Source organism: Triturus cristatus, chromosome 3_2 (assembly GCF_964204655.1).
Source record: "Triturus cristatus chromosome 3_2, aTriCri1.1, whole genome shotgun sequence".
Lineage (NCBI taxonomy): Eukaryota > Metazoa > Chordata > Amphibia > Caudata > Salamandridae > Triturus > Triturus cristatus.
Window position 1 is genome coordinate 752,307,374 of NC_140584.1, and position 18,649 is coordinate 752,326,022.

Consider the following 18,649-nt stretch of genomic DNA (forward strand, 5'->3'; position numbering starts at 1 on the left):
AACCAAGAGGATTTTATAGCTGCACTCGGTGCAACATGTGTCCTTTTGCCTGAAATAGGATTAAGGAATTTAGATACAACACCACCACTGTGTACCAGATTCTACATTTCATAAACTGCAATTCTAAATATGTAGTTTACTGTATCCCCTCTCAATGTGGATTAATTTATAGTGGGAGCACGATACGTCCTCTCAAGGAAAGAATCCAGGAACATATGAGAGGAATACGTAATAACGATATAAGCTATCCGCTTGCGGTTCATTTTTAGTACATGCCACCCGAATTTAAATCTGGCAAGCATTAGCTTTCATGGAATTGCTCAAATACAGAATGACCCTAGGGGTGGGGATAGGACACAGACACTCAGAAAAGCAGAATTGCAATGGATTCTTCATCTTCGGGCTGTGGAGCTGGGCCTAAATATCTATAGGGAATTACATGTATTTCTTACAGATTGAGACATGATAAAGGTCTCTCTGCCACTGATTGAACATGTTTTGTCTGTGACACCATCTTGGCTTGATCTTTTCAATATGCCACTCAATCTGATTACAATTTGGATTGCTCAGCTTTTCCGCCAAACAACTGTAACTGCAATATCTGCACAAACTGTAAAATATTATCTGATTTTGCCATAAGTCCAGTACGTCTCTATTCAACCAAGGGTAAGACTGCTTGTATTAAAATAGAATCTGTATACCTTAGGAGTCATGTGAATTCTCTGTGAACGAAGTGTTTTCTGGCTTTCATCAAGCATGGTGACAGTAGTACTCTGCCCTGGTCACAGATTTCAAATTATTGTCAGACTGCTTTTCATTAAATTGAATTGTAGCCTTGTATTACATATATTGACCGAATGTATGGCTACAATCAAATAATATCACCAAGAAGTCGCCCGTTTTAAATGTGGTGGAAATTGTCAGACTTGGAGTCTAAATCTTACACTGTGAATACATGTGAAATGACTCAATGCATAGTATTCAACGTCAATGCATAACTCTTATTGAAGGTGGTGTTGGTGCATCTCACACTTCTTTTTTGGCTTTTTTTCTTAACTTTTGGGATCTTTAACCTTTGACGGTGTAGAGAGCCACCCGGACTCTCCCCAACAATGTTGCGATACAACATGCATCCAAACACCCCTCGGGGCGGGCTCGTCCCGAGGGGATAAATAAACATGGGCGGGACCGCACGGGGTCTTCCGGCCCAGAGCGATAAACGGTGTCCGTGTGTCCTTTGCTGCGATTGCTACCAGTAACTGCGACACAGGCCCCGCCGCACTACAGAGGGTTCATCTAATTACCAAGCTTTTCTTGCTAATTCTGCCCATATACGTGGCGAATCTAATGGGGCATTCTTAACATTTTAATTTCATTGTCTTATATATAATTGGGGAACAGACCAAGTCCAAACATTAGCCCTCGCTATGTGCTATGGGTTATTTTTGGTTTCCTTCCATAATTAGAGGACACCAAATTTAGGCTGCATGAATAGAACTTGTGCACATTGACTCCCTTTAAACATGGCCACCATTCTAGAACAACGAGAATTCTTGGAGTCCTTCTTCCATCATTTGTCTAGGGACTTTACAACAGTCTAGTACTTCCGCGTTTGAGGAGAAGTTTCCGTAGTTGTTGTCCTTGGCGCCAAAAGTCTGCCCAGCGATTTACCATTAGGGTGGCAGGCTCACATTTAAATAGTGCCACTGGGAGAGAAGGAACTGTTTACTTGACGGGGGACACCACGATCAGAACACGGTATGAGGCGCCAGAAATAAGTAAGCAAACAAAAAGCTGCTACATTTTCTGCAATGCAGGTATAGAATAGGGTAACTGCTAACTGACAGCCCGATTCTTTTGCTGTATGACGCTTCTTATTTTGTTATTATTTTTGTTTTATCTTTAACTTTAGGGGGGCATATCACAGACCTCGATGCCTTACTAGAAAAGTCAAGTAAATTAAAGATTTTATTCAAAACCGGGTTGAAGCACTCTGGGAAGACTTTCGTTGTTTGGACTCGTTAGAATTCTCCACTACAAGGTAGTACTTTGTTTTGCAGATCTTTACTGTGCAGGTATTATATGGATGGCAGTGTACTGGTCGGGGTTTTGCAGCAGGTTAATGTTGCAATTGATTTTCAACATTTTTCCCCATTCAATTTACGTCTGTGCTGATATACTCATTTTCGGCCGCTCATATATTTTTTAATACAAACAGGGCAAAAATAATTTCTTTATTTATTGCTTCTGGAATTTTTTATACGCATTTTTTATACTAATTTTGAAATTTAAGTCACCTAAATGTAGATAATATATAACAGAAGGGTCCAGAGTCAGGGACTGTGTGAATAGTAATAAAAGACACATGTTATCTTAAATAAGTGTTTGGTGCTAGCCTACCGGTCTTTCTTCTTTTTCTTCTGTGTCTAGGACCGTCACTCGAATCGCTTACACTTTGCAAACCTACGCCAAATATATGAAATAGGATTGATACATGTTCGTAAGTTATACTTTTTATTACTCTTTGTTGGTCAGATTAATTGAGGTGCTACTGTCACCAATTACACTTTTGCAGTATGATAATTAAATAGTAGTAAGAGGGAAGGGGTAGGTGTCTAAAATCTTTCTGCTCTCTCTTTCCAATGTACACCCGATTGGGTACATGTTTTACAAGGGAGCTATATTTGCTATCTTTCTTATAGGCGAAGATTGCGAAAAAGACTTATTAGAAGGACTAATACGGAAAGACACCCTATGCAGGTGAATCTTTTCTATATGACGATTTACTCCTTGGAGGTTGACACCTAATATATGTAAGTGGTTTATTTTTATCCAATGAAGGCCACCAATAGCTTACTTTGCCTCCAGCATCATATTTGTATCATGCTTATGTTCCTTTTCCTATTCTTCTGTTCCAAGGTCCCTTAATATTGACATACAAGATACGGTTGCTTCCCCTGTTCTCGGGAGCGTTCTTTACCATTTGGATGACCGTTTTTTGGATTTTTAAGGTAGATATAGCCATCTATCACTTATAGTGATTGAATGTTGCATCTTTTATCATGAGGTCTCTCACTTTAATTATATAATTATTCGTGCTTTGCCTGTGTGATATAGGGCTTTTTTCATTGAACTCAAGTGTCTTTGCTTCACGCAAACTTTGGTTCACCTTTCCTACATTCACTTGGGATAAGGTTCATTTTCTGCACATGGAATTTCTATTCTGGCCTTTCTGATTCATCTATACGTGTAACTTTATTGTGGTGATGGATTGCACTGGATCTTCCTACATCTTCTCTATGTTCCTATTAAATAGTAGGATTACATAGACAAAATCACTTTTATGGTTTTAATATTATTGTTTATTTTTTATTGGCTTTTTGTGCAAATGCTCTGTACTGTTGTTCACATTATCCACAGCCTTGAGGAAGTTACCAATGTAACGAAACACGTGTCGGCTATCTCCATCAAAGACAACGTAGAGGCTATATGAACAGGACCTCCGTGAAATTATAAATGAAAACAACACTTGTAATTGTTTATTATTTACATTTGGATTGTGCTGCAAAATATGAGGTCATCACAATTAGAAATGAAATAAGGTCAGCGTATTAAAAAATCTTTTCTTTTTGCTCAAACTGACTTGGTGGATTACTTGACTATGAATTGCTACAGAGATATTTATACAGACTGGCTACACTATTCAATGGTAGCGTTATATAAAGTTGAAGAGTGCTGAGGTAAATTTGTGTTATTTACACAACTGGATGTCCCACGTAGTCATATGTGCATGTAAGGATGGCTCTTGGGGCCTATGTGACATGCTATTGTATTCCCTATTCTGGCTAGTTTCTCTATTCATGCAATGTATGGGTATTCCTTCATTGTGATGTGTCACAGCTGCAACACACACTTTGGGAATCACAAATACAGGCTGTCTCACCCATGCTACGCTGTATGTCCCACCCAGATTGCACATTTCCAGTATTTTTTAAAACCATCAGGTGTAAATCCAAATTGCAGCATGTTTTTGAGAGTAAACCATGTCTTACGCACAAAGCTAGACTATGTCTTGTTGTGGCTCAGGCACTTCAGCACTCAAGGTTATAAAGATTAATAAAGTTTTACCGTGAAGGACCGAGCTAAATGTTACACTTCCAAACTGACAGATGGAAATACTACTTTAGAGTTCAAGGTTATGATTGAATGTGTTTATGAAATATTTTTGCACCTTTGAGAAATTAGGTTGTTGTTGACTGGGGTGTGCGCCCTAAACAAGCAATATCCACAACATCTTTCAGGGTCTACGACAAATGCAACTTATTTAACCTACGCTTAATCATGGGTGGCATGGCAGGATTAACTTAAAGGGGAATGTTTAAAATATTTATGCAGTACCCAAATAGTAGTAAAGTGACAACACAACACAAAAAAAGTTACAAACCAATTTTGGAAAATAGTTTACATTTTAATACATTATTTGGGACCAAAATTAAATAAGTGACAATAGCACCAAAAAACCTGAAGCGTCAACAAGGGATATTTGGTCATGCTGGATCGGGAAAAAGTCAGAAGTTGAAGTTCAGGCTGACAACAATGGAGCATGGGATGGCTACAGCGACCAGATTGGGCCAGCTGAGCTAACGTACCTTATTCCAGGTTGCTTTGACGCCAAGGATTCTGACGATGAGGAGGCTGCGGCGCGCAAAGAGGGTTATGTGCTGGTGTTGTCCCGAGGGGCAGAGATGCATGGGTCCTGGTCACACATCAGCGGTGATGGGTCAGCTTCGATGAGTGGATTGCTGCGAAGTGGAGTTTTACCTTCATCAAAGCTTTCGTTGACGGAGATGGTAGGACTTTGCTTTAGTAGAGCAATGCACAGTGGTAGTTTCGAAGGCAGAGTGGTGTCGCCAAGCCACGCAACAACACTGATGCATCGGTTCTGGTTCATGCAACCGGGGTGATGCACCTGTTCCAATTAGCGCAGCGGTGGCGATGTGTTGGTGATGACCCATGCATTGATGGCGCTGCACCAGTGGTTTTGCTGAGCAAGCACCTTAGTCCCACTTACAAGGGTCCAGGACTAGGGTAGTATCACTTGGCAGAGTTGATTACATAAGTACAGAGTCCAGGTGCAGAAGCATAATAGTTGGACATTTTTTTATGTCCCTGAGACTTCAAATCAGGAGGCCAGAAAAATAATTCTTGGAGTTACTCTGGCTTCTGGGGGTCAGATGATGCAGGTCCAGTCCTTCTCACTCAGACCAGGAGAGCAGAAAGTCAGCACAGCAATAAAGCAGTCCTTCTAGAGCAGCAGTCCAGCAGAGTGAAAGTCCTTCATCAGCATAGCAGTCATTCTTCCTGGATCCAGCCTCAATACAGGGGGTATGCAGACCTTTGTGTGGGGTCCGGAAACAGTCTATTGAGGTGTAAATGAGGCTGGGTCCAGCTCCTCCCTCCCATACTGCCAGGATGGCCCATCAAGTCACATCTAATCTCCCATTGTGTGTGGCTGTCTAGGGGGAATACACAAAGTCCACCTGTGACTCTTCCGAGACATGCATCAGAGACAGGCAGCAAGCACCAAATGGCTAAAGTAAGAGACTGCCAACTTTCTGAAAGTGACTTTTTCAGAATTACAATTTAAAATCCGACTTCACCATAAATTTGGGTTTTAAACTGTGACTCCAGAAACAACAAACTCAAAAAGTTGAACTCTTTACAATTGGAAATTACACTCATGAAATGTAATAAGGTAATCCAAATGGTATACTGTGGGAGAGAAAGGCCTTGCACTAGTGAAAAACATATTTGATTACCAGGACATATAAAACTTGAGAGTCCATATCCTGCCTTTTAAATACATTGAACCCTGCCCTCTGGGTTGTCCAGGACCTACATTAGGAGTGAAGTACGTGTATAGAAGGGGAAGGATTAGGCCTGGCAAGAGGTTTATCTTGTCAGGTCGAAATGGCAGTGTCAATTACACACACAGGCTCTGCAATGGCAAGCATGAGACATGGTTAGGAGCTACTTAAGTGGGTGGCACAAGGAGTGCTTCAGGCCTGCCAGTAGCATTTAATATACAGACCCTGGGCACATGTAGTGCACTTAACTAAAGATTGAAGGCAAAGGGTTTGGGGCTAACCCTGCAGAGAGGGCGATTTTCCCACTGAATCTTTAAGCAACAAACGGACATAATGAAAAAATAATATATATGTACACTGCTTTCATACCTTCATAATCTTGGAATAAACTAATGGAGTATCACCGAGTTCTTCTTTTCAGTGGACAGCTGTGCTGTTACATTCCACAGAACTCTAAATGCCTGACTAATAATGTAAGGTCACTTGGTTCAGCAAGCTGTACTACATCGAGGGCCGAAATGTGGGTGGCTTGGTTGGCAGCTATGCATTTAGTCAGAGTCATTAATCAGTCTGTGGTTACGATTTCCCATTCCATTAATTTAGTCTAGGGGATAACATGGGAATGGCTGCATGGATTTATAAACAAGACTGTAAAACATCTGCAAATGACCCCCTCTGCATTCTTAAGCACTTGTTTTTTGAGGGAATGTCAAACACTGTCTCGCTGTAAGCAAATCTTATATTTTTCATGTATTGTACTTTGCAAATCAAATAGTTACGTTTTTCCATTTCACTGTAGTTGCTTAACTTATTGTGTGTCTATGCATTTTCCTTGATATTGTTTTGTCGCAGCAGTTAATTCGTTCTTTACCCTTCATTTCTATCATTTTGTGAGAAATATTCTTAACATTTTGTTTGTGTCATTTTTCCTTTCCCAGGTGGGATCAAATGCATTGGAAAACTGACACATCTCTCTCTCAAACGTATTAAAAAAATACCATCTGTTATAACTATAATTTTGAGCCAAGTAAAACAGCATTACACTACTGAGCGCTTTTTAAGCAGGCACAGAACTCTTAAACCAAGGCTGCTGACGTCGAGCATATTCTTTTTTCTATTACTATCTCGTTAAGGACATTGGCGAATGTGAAACCATATTTGGTCATCAACTCCTCTTCCTGAAGGGAATTGGCATTAACAATAGGTTCTAAATTTGAATGGACAGAGCCAAGTTCAACCGTCAGCCACTTCAACACGATCTTTTTTTCAAACATGAAGCTACGAACACACTTTTTAAACTAGCAAACATTTTGAACAATTGTTGACTAGCATAGCCTTTAAAAGGGCCTTCAATAAACCTACACTGGTGCACCATAACCGAAGCTGTACTGAAGAATTATCCTCGTATGTATCCTCATTGCCTCGCTAAATTCAGGTTGAGCTGACACCTCTCTACTGCAATTGTATAACCGTGTCCTTGATTGGCTTGCATCATCCAGTAATCTTGCATGGGAAGAATTGAGCTTGGCTAGGGCATCAAATGCACAGCTGTGACATATCTTACACTTTGACCATTTTGAGTTTGTGGGTGGCGATGACTAGTTTCTTGTCAGAAAGGATCCACCCCCTATATGCTATTCCAGAGCTATTCTGCCAATGGCTTTCTCGATTTGCAATAATATAAAAACAAAAAGCCGCCAATTGAGAACCAGACCGTGACTAGGCTTATGTGCACTTTAGATGGTGCTAAACAATTCACGGGAAGTGTTGGCTTTCTAACATCGCTATAGTGTGTGTCTCTCCTGAGCTGCATTGAGGATCTATGTTGTGGTTTATTATGTGTGGATTTACACTGACGGATTTTGTTATATCCTCTCTAGAAGCAGAAGAAGGTGTGAGTAAAGCGCTTCGTACAATATATCAGATTGCCGCTAGATTTTAGATGTCTACTCAAAGTCGACATAGATTTCCTGAATCAGTGCAATGTGTATGTGCTGACTGACACTACAATGAAGCGCTACACTCCCTATTCAAGAGGAGCAGAGAATCTCTCACTTGAACGTTTAAGGCTGAGCTGACATGAGGTTTTTCTCTTCATAGGCATACAGCACTGTTCTGTTTGCTAAACTGACCTACCTTCACTCGGTTATTAAATTAAAGTGCCTCCACTCTGTCTTCTAAGCACCTCCAGGCATGGACAGACACATTTCTAACATGCGTGATTAGACATATCAGTTGCATAGAGTCACTGCTCGTGCAGCAGATTAGGTGCAAAATATTCTCATTATTTGAAAATGAAATAAATATTATGCATTTCTAGACTTTGCACACCTGGTAACAATAAATGACAATTTCAACTGCGATTAGAATATATAGCATATCCTAAAACCGATACCTTGTGGTCTGTGCATAATGTTAGGTTCAACTATCCAGCATCTCAGGGTGATGTTGAAGGACAGATAATCTCAGTCCTGAGGACAGGTTATTTTAATGTATGTATCTATGTATGTGCAATTATACAGCACAAACCCAGACAAAAGGCAGTGGAGTGTGGTGCATGGAAAAAGACAAGCATAAAGTCAACATCTTATAGGAGAGCTTGGTGGGATGTGGATTGTGCTGCAGTGTTCACCAAGAGGCAAGAATTCGACTCTGTCCAACATTATGGCGTCACTAGTACATTTATGAGGGATGCAGGGATGTTGTTCCAGATCCTAGGAGCGTAGATGAAAAAGGCCTTTGCCTTGATTTTCTTTTCAACACTTCTTAGTCTACAGACTGATGATGGCCTGGCTGCCAACCAGGGAAGGTGAGCTTGTCTGCAAGATAACTGTGGATGGTGGTTGTGCAAGATTTGTATATGATGCAGCTGGTTTTGTAGATGGTGCGGGCCAGCAAGGTGAACCAATAGAGTTCCATCAGAATGGGGCTGATGTGATCATAGTTCCTCAGACCCTGGAGGAGACATGCTCAGGCAGGTTAGGATGCCCCTGAGAGGTGCAAGTGTGTCTCTTTTTGGGTGAAATGCTTTGATTAAATTTAGAACAGAGAGCTGGTGTCAGGCCATCTTTGTTTTTTGGAAAAGTGTTCCCTGAGTGTGAGGCTAGTGTCCGCAGAGAGCACATTGGGTGAAAGTTGGAGTTTGAAGCTGTCAGGCAGCGGGGCAGTGGGGCTGGGTGGGGATTGGGGACTTCGACAGACACGAGGAGGGAAATTTATTTATTTCTTTATTTTTACCTTGAGGTTGTCTATCGAATTCCCCCAACCCAGCCCACCGCTCTTACCTGCATGGGCCACTCCTGCTGTCAGGTACAGACTATTGAGAAAGGTTTGTACAGCTTCTTGTTTGTTGTCCGTGGCAAATAAGAGGGATTCTGTCTTGGTTGGGTTGAATATCAGGTAGGCACTGACATCCAGGCCTTGATGATGTGCATGCATTGGATGTGTAAAGCACAGGAAACTTTCGGCATATTGGTCAATATTGATGCTGTTATCTGTGATCAGAGCACAACCCGGCTCCATGGAGTAGTGGACAAGAAATAATATATAACCCTTAGGACTATGCAGGTGAAACGGATCTTCGGAAAGAAAGTGATGCCCGTGTAATCAACAAACTCTAGTATCAGTTGGAAAGATAGGAGGAGAACCAGTAGACATTGACAGTGAATCCCATTTGAGACTACAGAGTGCGTACAAGGATAGCATTTTCAAATATGTCAAAAGCAGCTGAGAGGTCCAGAAATACCAAGAGGGAGGGGCCTTTTTATCTGTGTGATAGAGGGCATCATTTACGAGGTGTAAGGTAGCAGTCTCCAAGCTGCAGTGTGTTCTTGTGTTGAGTCAAACTCGTAGTCATGTATGAGATGCTTGCATTGATGTAATCTTGGAAACATATGTTATTTTATGTTATGGTATAGACATTAGTATGACACGCTCAATACCCAAGAGAGTATCCAGGTACCCTTGAAGGTGAGAACTGAGCTCTGTCAAAGTAGCTTAGTTCAGAAGTCATTTTTTCTGAATTCAAGGAGAGAGATACCTGCTCTTATGTGGAAGGGGAACTCATTCCAGATTGTGGGGGCGATTGGGGAGAATGGTCATCCTCTCATTTAGTTAAACACAGAGTGCTTTTTCAATGATCTTGCTGATGAATGGTGGGTGAGTGATGGTCAGGGAGTTGAAACGATCACCAGGGTCCGGTGTAGGTTTCTTTAGGAGTGGGAGAATCTTTCCTGTCTCACGAGCTTCCCTAATGATGCTTTGAGTGAAGGAGGCATTGACCATTGGGAGTAGGGGAGACTGATAGTGGTGTGTGAGATAGGCGTAATTTCCCTTTTTGCATAATTACACAAAATATCTTAAAGATTAGGCCTAATTAAGCAAAATGTGAATCCATCATCTGTTCTGTAAAGAAAACAAAAGCACCGTAAAGAACAGCTTCTCACATTTTGTTGCTCCTCCTCATTCACTGTAATTTCTTTCTACTAATGCACAGTGAATTTTTACCATGAATGGTGTGCAATTGAGTAAAGTGTCGCAATGGTGTTATTTGGGGAAATTTTGCATAACAAGAGTAACACACTTTTATTACTGGTAGACCCTCTGTTAATTTCAAGAAATTGCTCAATCCATTTTTCAATATATTCTACAAAAGAGTTATCCAATAAAAGCTTCCTATATTCCTATATTCCTGTATTCGGGCTCCCACCATAAATAGCCTAGATGCAAAAACATAATCCAACCTAACTAATATCTGATGGGGATACGAGTAGTACCTATCCCCCGAATCTGGGTACTTCAAGGTGTGCCACCCCTCAACTAGCCCATGATCCTTGATAAGTTTTCATAATGCTTTAAAAACCTTCGGTTTTCTCCCTCTATATTTGTCTCTAGCTCTTTTGCCTGGCATTCCATATGTACATTAAAATCTCCACACGAGTAAAGCAGTATCCCAATGAGCTAACTCCACGTTTAACTCTTCTACAACTGCTTCCTCATCTAAGTTTGATCCATATATTGTGCATACTACTAATTTCCTACCCCCTACTTGACACTCTGCAATTGCCCACCTACCATACTTATCTGACATTGCCCGCCCCGTCCCAGAGATCCCCTGTTGAACAAGTATAGCTACCCACCTATTCATAGTTGCTTGTCGGGAGGCAATAATCAATGAAAATCCGAGCTCTTTTAACACCGTATGATTTGCCCAGGGAATATGTGTTTCTTGCACACATAGATAATCTGGTTTCATCACCCGCAAATCGGCAGCTACTCTCTTTCTTTTATTAACATTATTCAAGCACATACATTTAATGAACAAATCTGTACCCCGGAAGCTTTCTCTCTGCTAGCCATAGTCATAGTTTAAGGCCCAGCCTGATGCCTTGCATATCAATCTTAGCATACACGTACTTATATCATCTTTGTTCTGGATTGATTTTTTATTTACACCTCTCCCCAACCCCTCCCATCCTTCACCCTCACCCCCATGCCCCTCTCCCTATCCTACCACCCACCCCAGCTCCAATTTCTCTTCCGCCTCCCCCTCCCAAAAACGCAGGCTGTAGGGCTAGTTGCCACTGCGATGGGGAGTAGTTTGCTGCCCAATATCCCCCTTCCCTCGCCATACCTTTCAAATAATAATTGAGCAAAGAAAAAAACCCAAAGCATACATTCTAGCAGGAGAACATTTTAGAGCGAGAAAAGAAAACCAGAGGTTATTACCCTGCTTTTACTCTATTTTTGAAAAGATTGAAGGTATTCCTTTGCTTGCATTTCTGAAGTGAAAAAGTGCGTCAGTCCGTTATATATTATTTTCAATGTAGCAGGGCTTAACAAAAATGCTTGCGCCCCCTTATCCTGATACGGCATTATTAATTGATGCAACTGCCATCTTTTTTGCACAGTGTAGTGGCAATAATCAGGTCTAACAAAAAATTGTTGCCCCTTCCCCATCCTCTTTATATCAGGCCTTGCGAGGTCATAGACCGCCTGTCGCGCCGGTAAATTATTTACATCTATCAATATTGCCCTAGGCCTAACATCAGATTGCCCATCTCTGACCCTCGCTTGTTTAAAGGGAAACCTGTGCGCCCTTTTAATCTTGTTAGCCCAATTCCACATTGAAAAGTCGGGAAAAGCCTCTTTAAACAGTTTGACTACACAGTTCCGGACGTCATGTCCCTCCGCTTCCTCCGGTATTCCAAGTATCCTTAAATTATTTCTTCGTAGTCGATTTTCCAAATCTACTAACTTATGGGTGCTAATAGCCTCCAGCATCGCATTTTGAGCCACCACTTCATCCTCTAGCGTGGATATCCTTGCCTCCGCTTCATTCATCCTTTCCAAAATCTCATTACAGACTTTGGCAATCTTACTGACTGTGTTCTGTAATTTTGGACATGCCATATGTGTTTTGGCATTTTCTAACCGAGTTTCTATTCTATGGTCTATTATATTCTGGTAGATAGATTCCAATAAAACTGCTCCATCTTGCCTTTCTTCAACCCCTTCCAAACCTCGACCGCCAGTTCTCAGGCCCTCAGGGGTTACCTCCAGTGATGTTGATACATCCCACATCAAATTATTAGCTTCTTCAGCTAGCAGATTTCCCTCCTTATCTACCTCCTTCTTTCAAACCGTGGACACATCAGCAGTATCAAAGTCCCAATTTGCACTAGTCTGATAGCTGCCAGCACTCATTAATAAGCTTTCCTGAGACTGTGTCCTTTGCCTTAAAATACAGTCATCATCCGATGTATCCAAGGGCTCCGATATGGAAAAAAACTTTTCACCTGAGTCACTCTCCCTGCAACCATCTATTCCCACTAATCCAATCTCTACCTCCTCCACAATCCCGTCAGCCGAAAGTCCGATTGAGGTAGTATTTTCCACATCCTTTTGTTGTAAATCGCTCTCTACATTCTCTGCTAGCCCATTATCTGTATCTTTCACCATCATCAGTCCTGGTCCTCCAACTGCTTCACTCGTCGTTTTATCTTGCAATAATTCAATCTCTTTTTCCATGCCTCTGTCACCTAATACCGTATTCTCCAGCGTTTCTTCATTTATATGCATATGATTATCTTGACTGGCCAGTTGCTCTTTTATTTGTACTTTCGGGCCCTCCTTTTTATTTTTAACGGCCACTTTAAGCCCATGTGGGGTTAGATTCTTTTTTTTAAATTGCCCCCACAAACATTTGAGGCACTTTATTCCCCCTGTCAGCCCCCTGCTCACCTCCTTGAACCACATCATCCAGAAGCCCTATTGAGCCTTCCACGGCTACAGTTGTGTGCCGCCCGAGTGCAGCAGCTCTGCACGCGATAGCCGGCTCCATTGTTACTCTTGTTTTCCCTCCCGTGGCGGTTTTAGGAGGCATATCGGCATCTAGAGCTGACAGAGTATCATCATGCACAGCTGTGTTCCGGACTAATGAGCCGCCCTTCTCCTGCAATGCTGTTCTTTTCTTCAATGCAACAAAGTTTCCTTTTCCTCCTTTATTAAAAACTTCCTTCAGCTCCTTGCCACACGGTGCAGTCAGCCGATATCCATACCGAGGATTCGTCTCCTCTTACCAACACCGCCGTAAGTAGCTTTTTGTTTTCCCGTTAATTTCCTCTGCTTTCCAAGCGTATTTCTCTCTCGCCGCTTACAGCAGAAGAGGGATAGGGGATATACACCGGGAGCCCGCTACTCACTCGTCCGCCTCAGACGCCATCTTGCCCTGGGATGCTTTGAAAGCCGGATTGAGGGGTGAAATCAGTTTTGGATGGCGGAGGCAGAAGATGCAGCAAAATATTATGAAAGCCCTGCTGGATGAATTAAGAGGTGGGGAGGTAGAACTGATGGTGGGAATAAGGAGGGGAGGTGATTTAAAGGGCATACAAACAAAGATAGCCTGCTATAAAGCTAAAATCAATAGGATATGGAGCAAAGAGATTGCTATACGGTATAAAATCTTTAAAGAGGCACAGAGAATACGGGCTAAACAATCAGCACAAAGGATTTCCTTGATGAACAACAACGAGGAGAGAAAGGTTGAAAACTTGGGGGGTATATTAAAAGTATTTCAGGATTACTACAAGGAACTGTACGCATAAGGAGAATGGAGTGAACAAGCCATTAGACAATGTGTTCAGCAGGTAGAGATAGTGGGCGGGAGACAGGAAGACCTTGTAGCTCTTGAAGATACGATTACAATGGAAGAATTGGAGATGGCAATTATGTCATTAGCAAGAGGGAAGCAGCAGGGCCTGTTAAACTACCGCTCGAGGTGTATCCAACATTCTTCCCGGTATTAAGAAGGGATATGCTGGATACATTCCAGGAGGCCCAAGCAGGAAATCCTCCAGTATCATGGTCAGAGGCTAATATAGTCATATTTAAAAAGAAAGATAAGCCTGCGGCGAAACCAGGGCCTTACCGGCCACTTTTCCTTTTAAATGCGGATTATTATTTATTTATTATTAAAAGGCTCTTATATAGCGCATGGCTACTCGGGAGCATCCCAGCGCTTAAGACTAACCAAGCAGAGATGGGTTAAAAATGAAGAGTTATTTTAACTAGTTTTTTGGAAACAGAAGAGTTTTTAATTTTTTTCGAAAGACAAGGAGGTTAGGCTCTTGGCGGAGAGGTGGGGGAAGAGCATTCCACAGCCCAGCCGCGTTGTGCGAGAACAGGCGACCTCCTGTGCGGGATCTTCTGATCCTAGGAACTGTCAGCAGATTTTGTCGATTCGAGCGAAGATTCCTGGTAGGATTGTAAGGTCTGATCATATCATCTAGAATGGGGGGGCCACTCCCATAGAGTGTTTTATGGACCGTGCAGAGGGTCTTAAAATAAATTCGCTCCTTTATGGGGAGCCAATGCAAGGTGCCAAGTGCGGGCCTGGCTGATGTACGATGGCTAGTGCCCGTGAGTAGCCGTGCTGCGGAATTCTGGACAACCTGAAGTTGCCGGATAACCGACACGGGGGCTCCAAGATAGAGCGCATTTCCATAATCCAACCTGGATAGAACAAGGGACTGGACAATGGTTTTCTTTGCTGCCTCGGGTAACTGAGGAAGGATTTTCCGGATTGTTTTCAGCAGTCCGAAACAAGTGGCTACTGTTTTCCTTGCCTGGATCTTAAATGACAACTCTGCATCCAACCAGAAGCCGAGACTCTTTATCTCGGTCTTTGGAGTGGGTCCTGGACCCATACAGGAGGGCCAATGTATCGAGTTGTCAAATGTGGCTCGTTTTCCTAGAAGCATCAGCTCCGTTTTACCTCCATTCAATTTCAGGTGGGACAGGTCCATCCAGTTTGCCACTGCCTCCAGGCAGTGACAGAGCCTGGAGGGGGAGGATTCCAACTGATTAAGAGAAACAACTAGCTGGGTGTCGTCAGCATAGCTTACCAGTTGGATCCCAAAGGAGGCAACTACTTCTGCCAGGGGCGCCATATAAACATTAAACAGTGTGGGGCTGAGGGAGGAGCCCTGTGGCACCCCACACTGTAATGGCATTGATGGAGAGCAGCTATTTTCTGTAAAGACCTTAAAGGATCTGTCACCAAGAAAGGACTCCAACCACATGAGTGCCCTGTCTTTGACGCCCAGTTTTTTAAGACGAGACAGGAGGACACGGTGGTTCACCGTGTCGAAGGCGGCACTGAGGTCCAGGAGGATAATGGCCGCGCTGCCACCTGCGTCCAGAATCCTCCTGGAATCCTCAACCACCCTCAGCAGTGCCGTCTCCGTGCCCTGTCCTTTCCGAAACCCAGTTTGGGTTGGGTGGAGCAGATTATGGGTCTCCAGAAAGGATGCTAGTTGTTTATTTACCCATTTCTCTGCGAGTTTACTGATGCCGGGGAGCAGGGAAATGGGACGATAATTGGAAAAGTCCTGGGGGTCGAGATGAGGCTTTTTTAACAGGGCCTTAACCATTGCCAGTTTCCAGTCTTGGGGTACCCTTCCTAATTCAAGTGAGGTGTTAACTAGATGGATAATGTATGTACTGATGTTGGATAAGGCTAACTTTAGAATATTCATAGGGACAGGATCTAGCGGGGAGCCGCTTTTTACAGAGTTGAAAAGCGTGGGCAACAATTCAGTACTGAGGGGGGAAAAGGAAGGGAGGGAAGGCAGAATAATATCTGTATCATCTGGCAAAGGGAGGATGGATTCTTCAAGAGGTAGAGGGGGGAGGGACAGGAGGATCTTTTGAATTTTTTCAGCAAAGAAATTCGCCAGATTAATGCAGTGAGCATCAGCCTCCTCCATGCAGAGTGGTAAAGATGGCGGGTCAGGGGCTTTTAACAGGGATTTAGCTATCTTGAACATCTCTCTTGGGGCGTTAGCTGAGATCTCTATTTTTTCTGCATAAAAGATGGATTTGGCCACGTTAAGAGCAGATTTATATTTTTTTAGAGAGAGTTTGTATTTAGTTTTTTTCTCTTCCACAAAGTGTTTTCTCCACTGTCTCTCCAACCGTTTACATTCTTGTTTTAGGGACCTTAGCTCAGAAGTGAACCAAGGTTGTTTAGTGGAGGCTTTCTTTTTGGAGATGTTTGTTTTAGGAAGCACCCTATCCAATGATGATTCAATCCATTGGTTAAAGTCCATATTAGCCCTGTCAATGTCCTGATCGACCTGAGGTTCACTTGTATTCAGTGCCTCTGCCCATTCGTTCATTTTTAATTTCGTCCACCGCCTACTCAGAGTTTTACTGGGCGGTTCTGTTGGACCGGGTGTGGGCGTATTCCATATGAAGGGGATGACCATATGATCTGTCCAGGGGGTGGGGTATGGCTCTGCTGATGTTAAGTCCACAATATTGGAAAATATGGGGTCTAAAAGGTTCCCTTTAGAGTGGGTAGGGTGTGAGACTATCAAATTTAGTTCACATGCCGCAAGATCTTTAGTTAATTCTGTGGCGGTGGTGTCTGAGGGATTATTGAAATGAAGATTCAGGTCTCCTAGTACTATAAAATTTGAGACCCTGCTAGCTAACTCTATGGTTGATTCAATGATTCCTTTCGGAAATTGTCCAATAGCGCCAGGGGGACGGTAGATCAGAAGTCCAGAAAATGACACTTCTGGGGATAAAGTGATGGCAAATTGTGCGCTTTCACAGTCAGGGATGGAGCTGTCGATCATACGACAAATTAAGTGCTCCCTGTATACTATGGCTATCCCTCCTCCAACTTTGAGTTGTCTGTCCCTACATTGGATCAGATATCCAGGAGGAAGGGCCTGAACAATATCTGGACCGGACGTGGATCCCAACCACGTTTCAGTTAAGAAAAGAATGTCAAGTCCGAGATCTTGAATTAACAAGAAGATTTCAGTGGCATGTTTGGGTAATGAGCGGCAATTGACCAAAGCCATTTTCAGGATGCCTTCTGGATTAGTAGTATTAATATCCGCTTCCGTGGTTCTAAACGGGCAGTGTTGACAGAAGGGACGATCCGTCGCAGGATTTATAGAATGAGTGCAAGGGGGCAGCGAGACACTCCTCAATGCAAGGAGAGCCAGGCGGGAGTATGTCTGTGAGCAGCTGGGAGATTGGTCAGAGGTTCTGGTCCCTGAGCCCGACCGAGCGCGAACGGGCTTACCTCTGGCGAACCTCCGGCGCAGGTCCGGCGCGTCCGCTGCCCGCGTCCGCTGCGCGGAGGCATAGCTGACCGTTTATGTAGAGCGACTAGAGCGCTCGTCCAATAGCGCCCAACCTAAGATGGCCGCCAACTACAGCAACCCGGGACCCGGTGAACTAAGCCTCGAGAGCGGCCAAGCCCCACCTGGGAAGCGGGGAAGAGTGATGAGGTGCTAGCGTGTCCTGGGCATTAATATCAGCCCCTAAAATGTGCAAAATGTAGCTCAAAGGGGGGGGGAGCGGACACAAAGGGAAATTCAATAAAACAATTGCAATGAGCAGTTTAAAAGTTTTTTAAGAAGCGTTTTTTAGCAAGCGACCGCTCAGGAGCAGCCTTAGGGGTCTGTGCAAGGTAATGCCAAAATACTTGCTACTAGGCTTGCACGAGTAATTACAACTTTAGTACCCAAACAGCATGGATTTATACCAGGCAGGAGCACGGTCAATCATATAAATAGGGCCATTGCGCTGATAGACGCTGCTAAAATACAGCAAAATAGACTAGGGCTGATTTTTTTTAGATGCTGAAAAAGCGTTTGAAAGTGTCTCCTGGCCTTTTTTATGGGCTATTTTACACAGGATGGGGTTTGGACCAGATTTTATTAGGTCTCTTAAGGTTATGTATCAAAACCCTACAGCTCAGATCTGCATGATGGGCAAAGAATCAGACTTAATTTACATAACTCGGGGACAAGACAGGGCTGTCTCTACTCACCGCCTTTGTTTACCCTGTATATAAATCCATTTTTGACAATGCTGGAAAAAAGTATTAGGATTAGTTCTATGATATGTGGGCAATACGAGACACGGGTTCTGGTCTATGCAGATGATATTACAGTGGCAACGTCGGTTTCAAAATCTGCTATTGTAGAAATGGAGCAGTTGGCCGTGAGTTTTGGGGCGGTGTCTGACTACAAGTTAAATGCAACAAAAACCCAAATAGTGTGTACAAAAAATGCTTGCCCTGGAGAGAGTCTGGTAACTGAAGAAGCCACGTATTTAGGAATACAAATTAGGATGAACTTGCAAGATTTAATAGATATGAATTGGAGAGGGCTGTTGGATGGGATAAAAAGGCAATTGTACCACCTAGAATGTTTGCACCTCGCGTTAGTGGGACAGTGCAACGTATTGAAGATAAA

General features: G+C 43.0%; 1 long non-coding RNA gene across 2 annotated transcripts; it reads left to right on the forward strand.

The window, feature by feature from the left end:
• The first annotated feature begins 1,672 nt into the window (after positions 1–1,672).
• LOC146858054 (uncharacterized) lies at positions 1,673–6,919 on the forward strand. Of its 2 annotated transcripts, none has more exons than XR_014979647.1 (6): positions 1,673–1,778; positions 1,913–2,041; positions 2,431–2,500; positions 2,703–2,813; positions 2,920–3,011; positions 6,806–6,919. It is a non-coding gene; the product is annotated as an uncharacterized LOC146858054 (long non-coding RNA). The 2 variants fall into 2 exon arrangements; XR_014979646.1 differs by lacking the exon at positions 6,806–6,919 and adding an exon at positions 3,421–3,540.
• Positions 6,920–18,649: the final 11,730 nt, after the last annotated feature.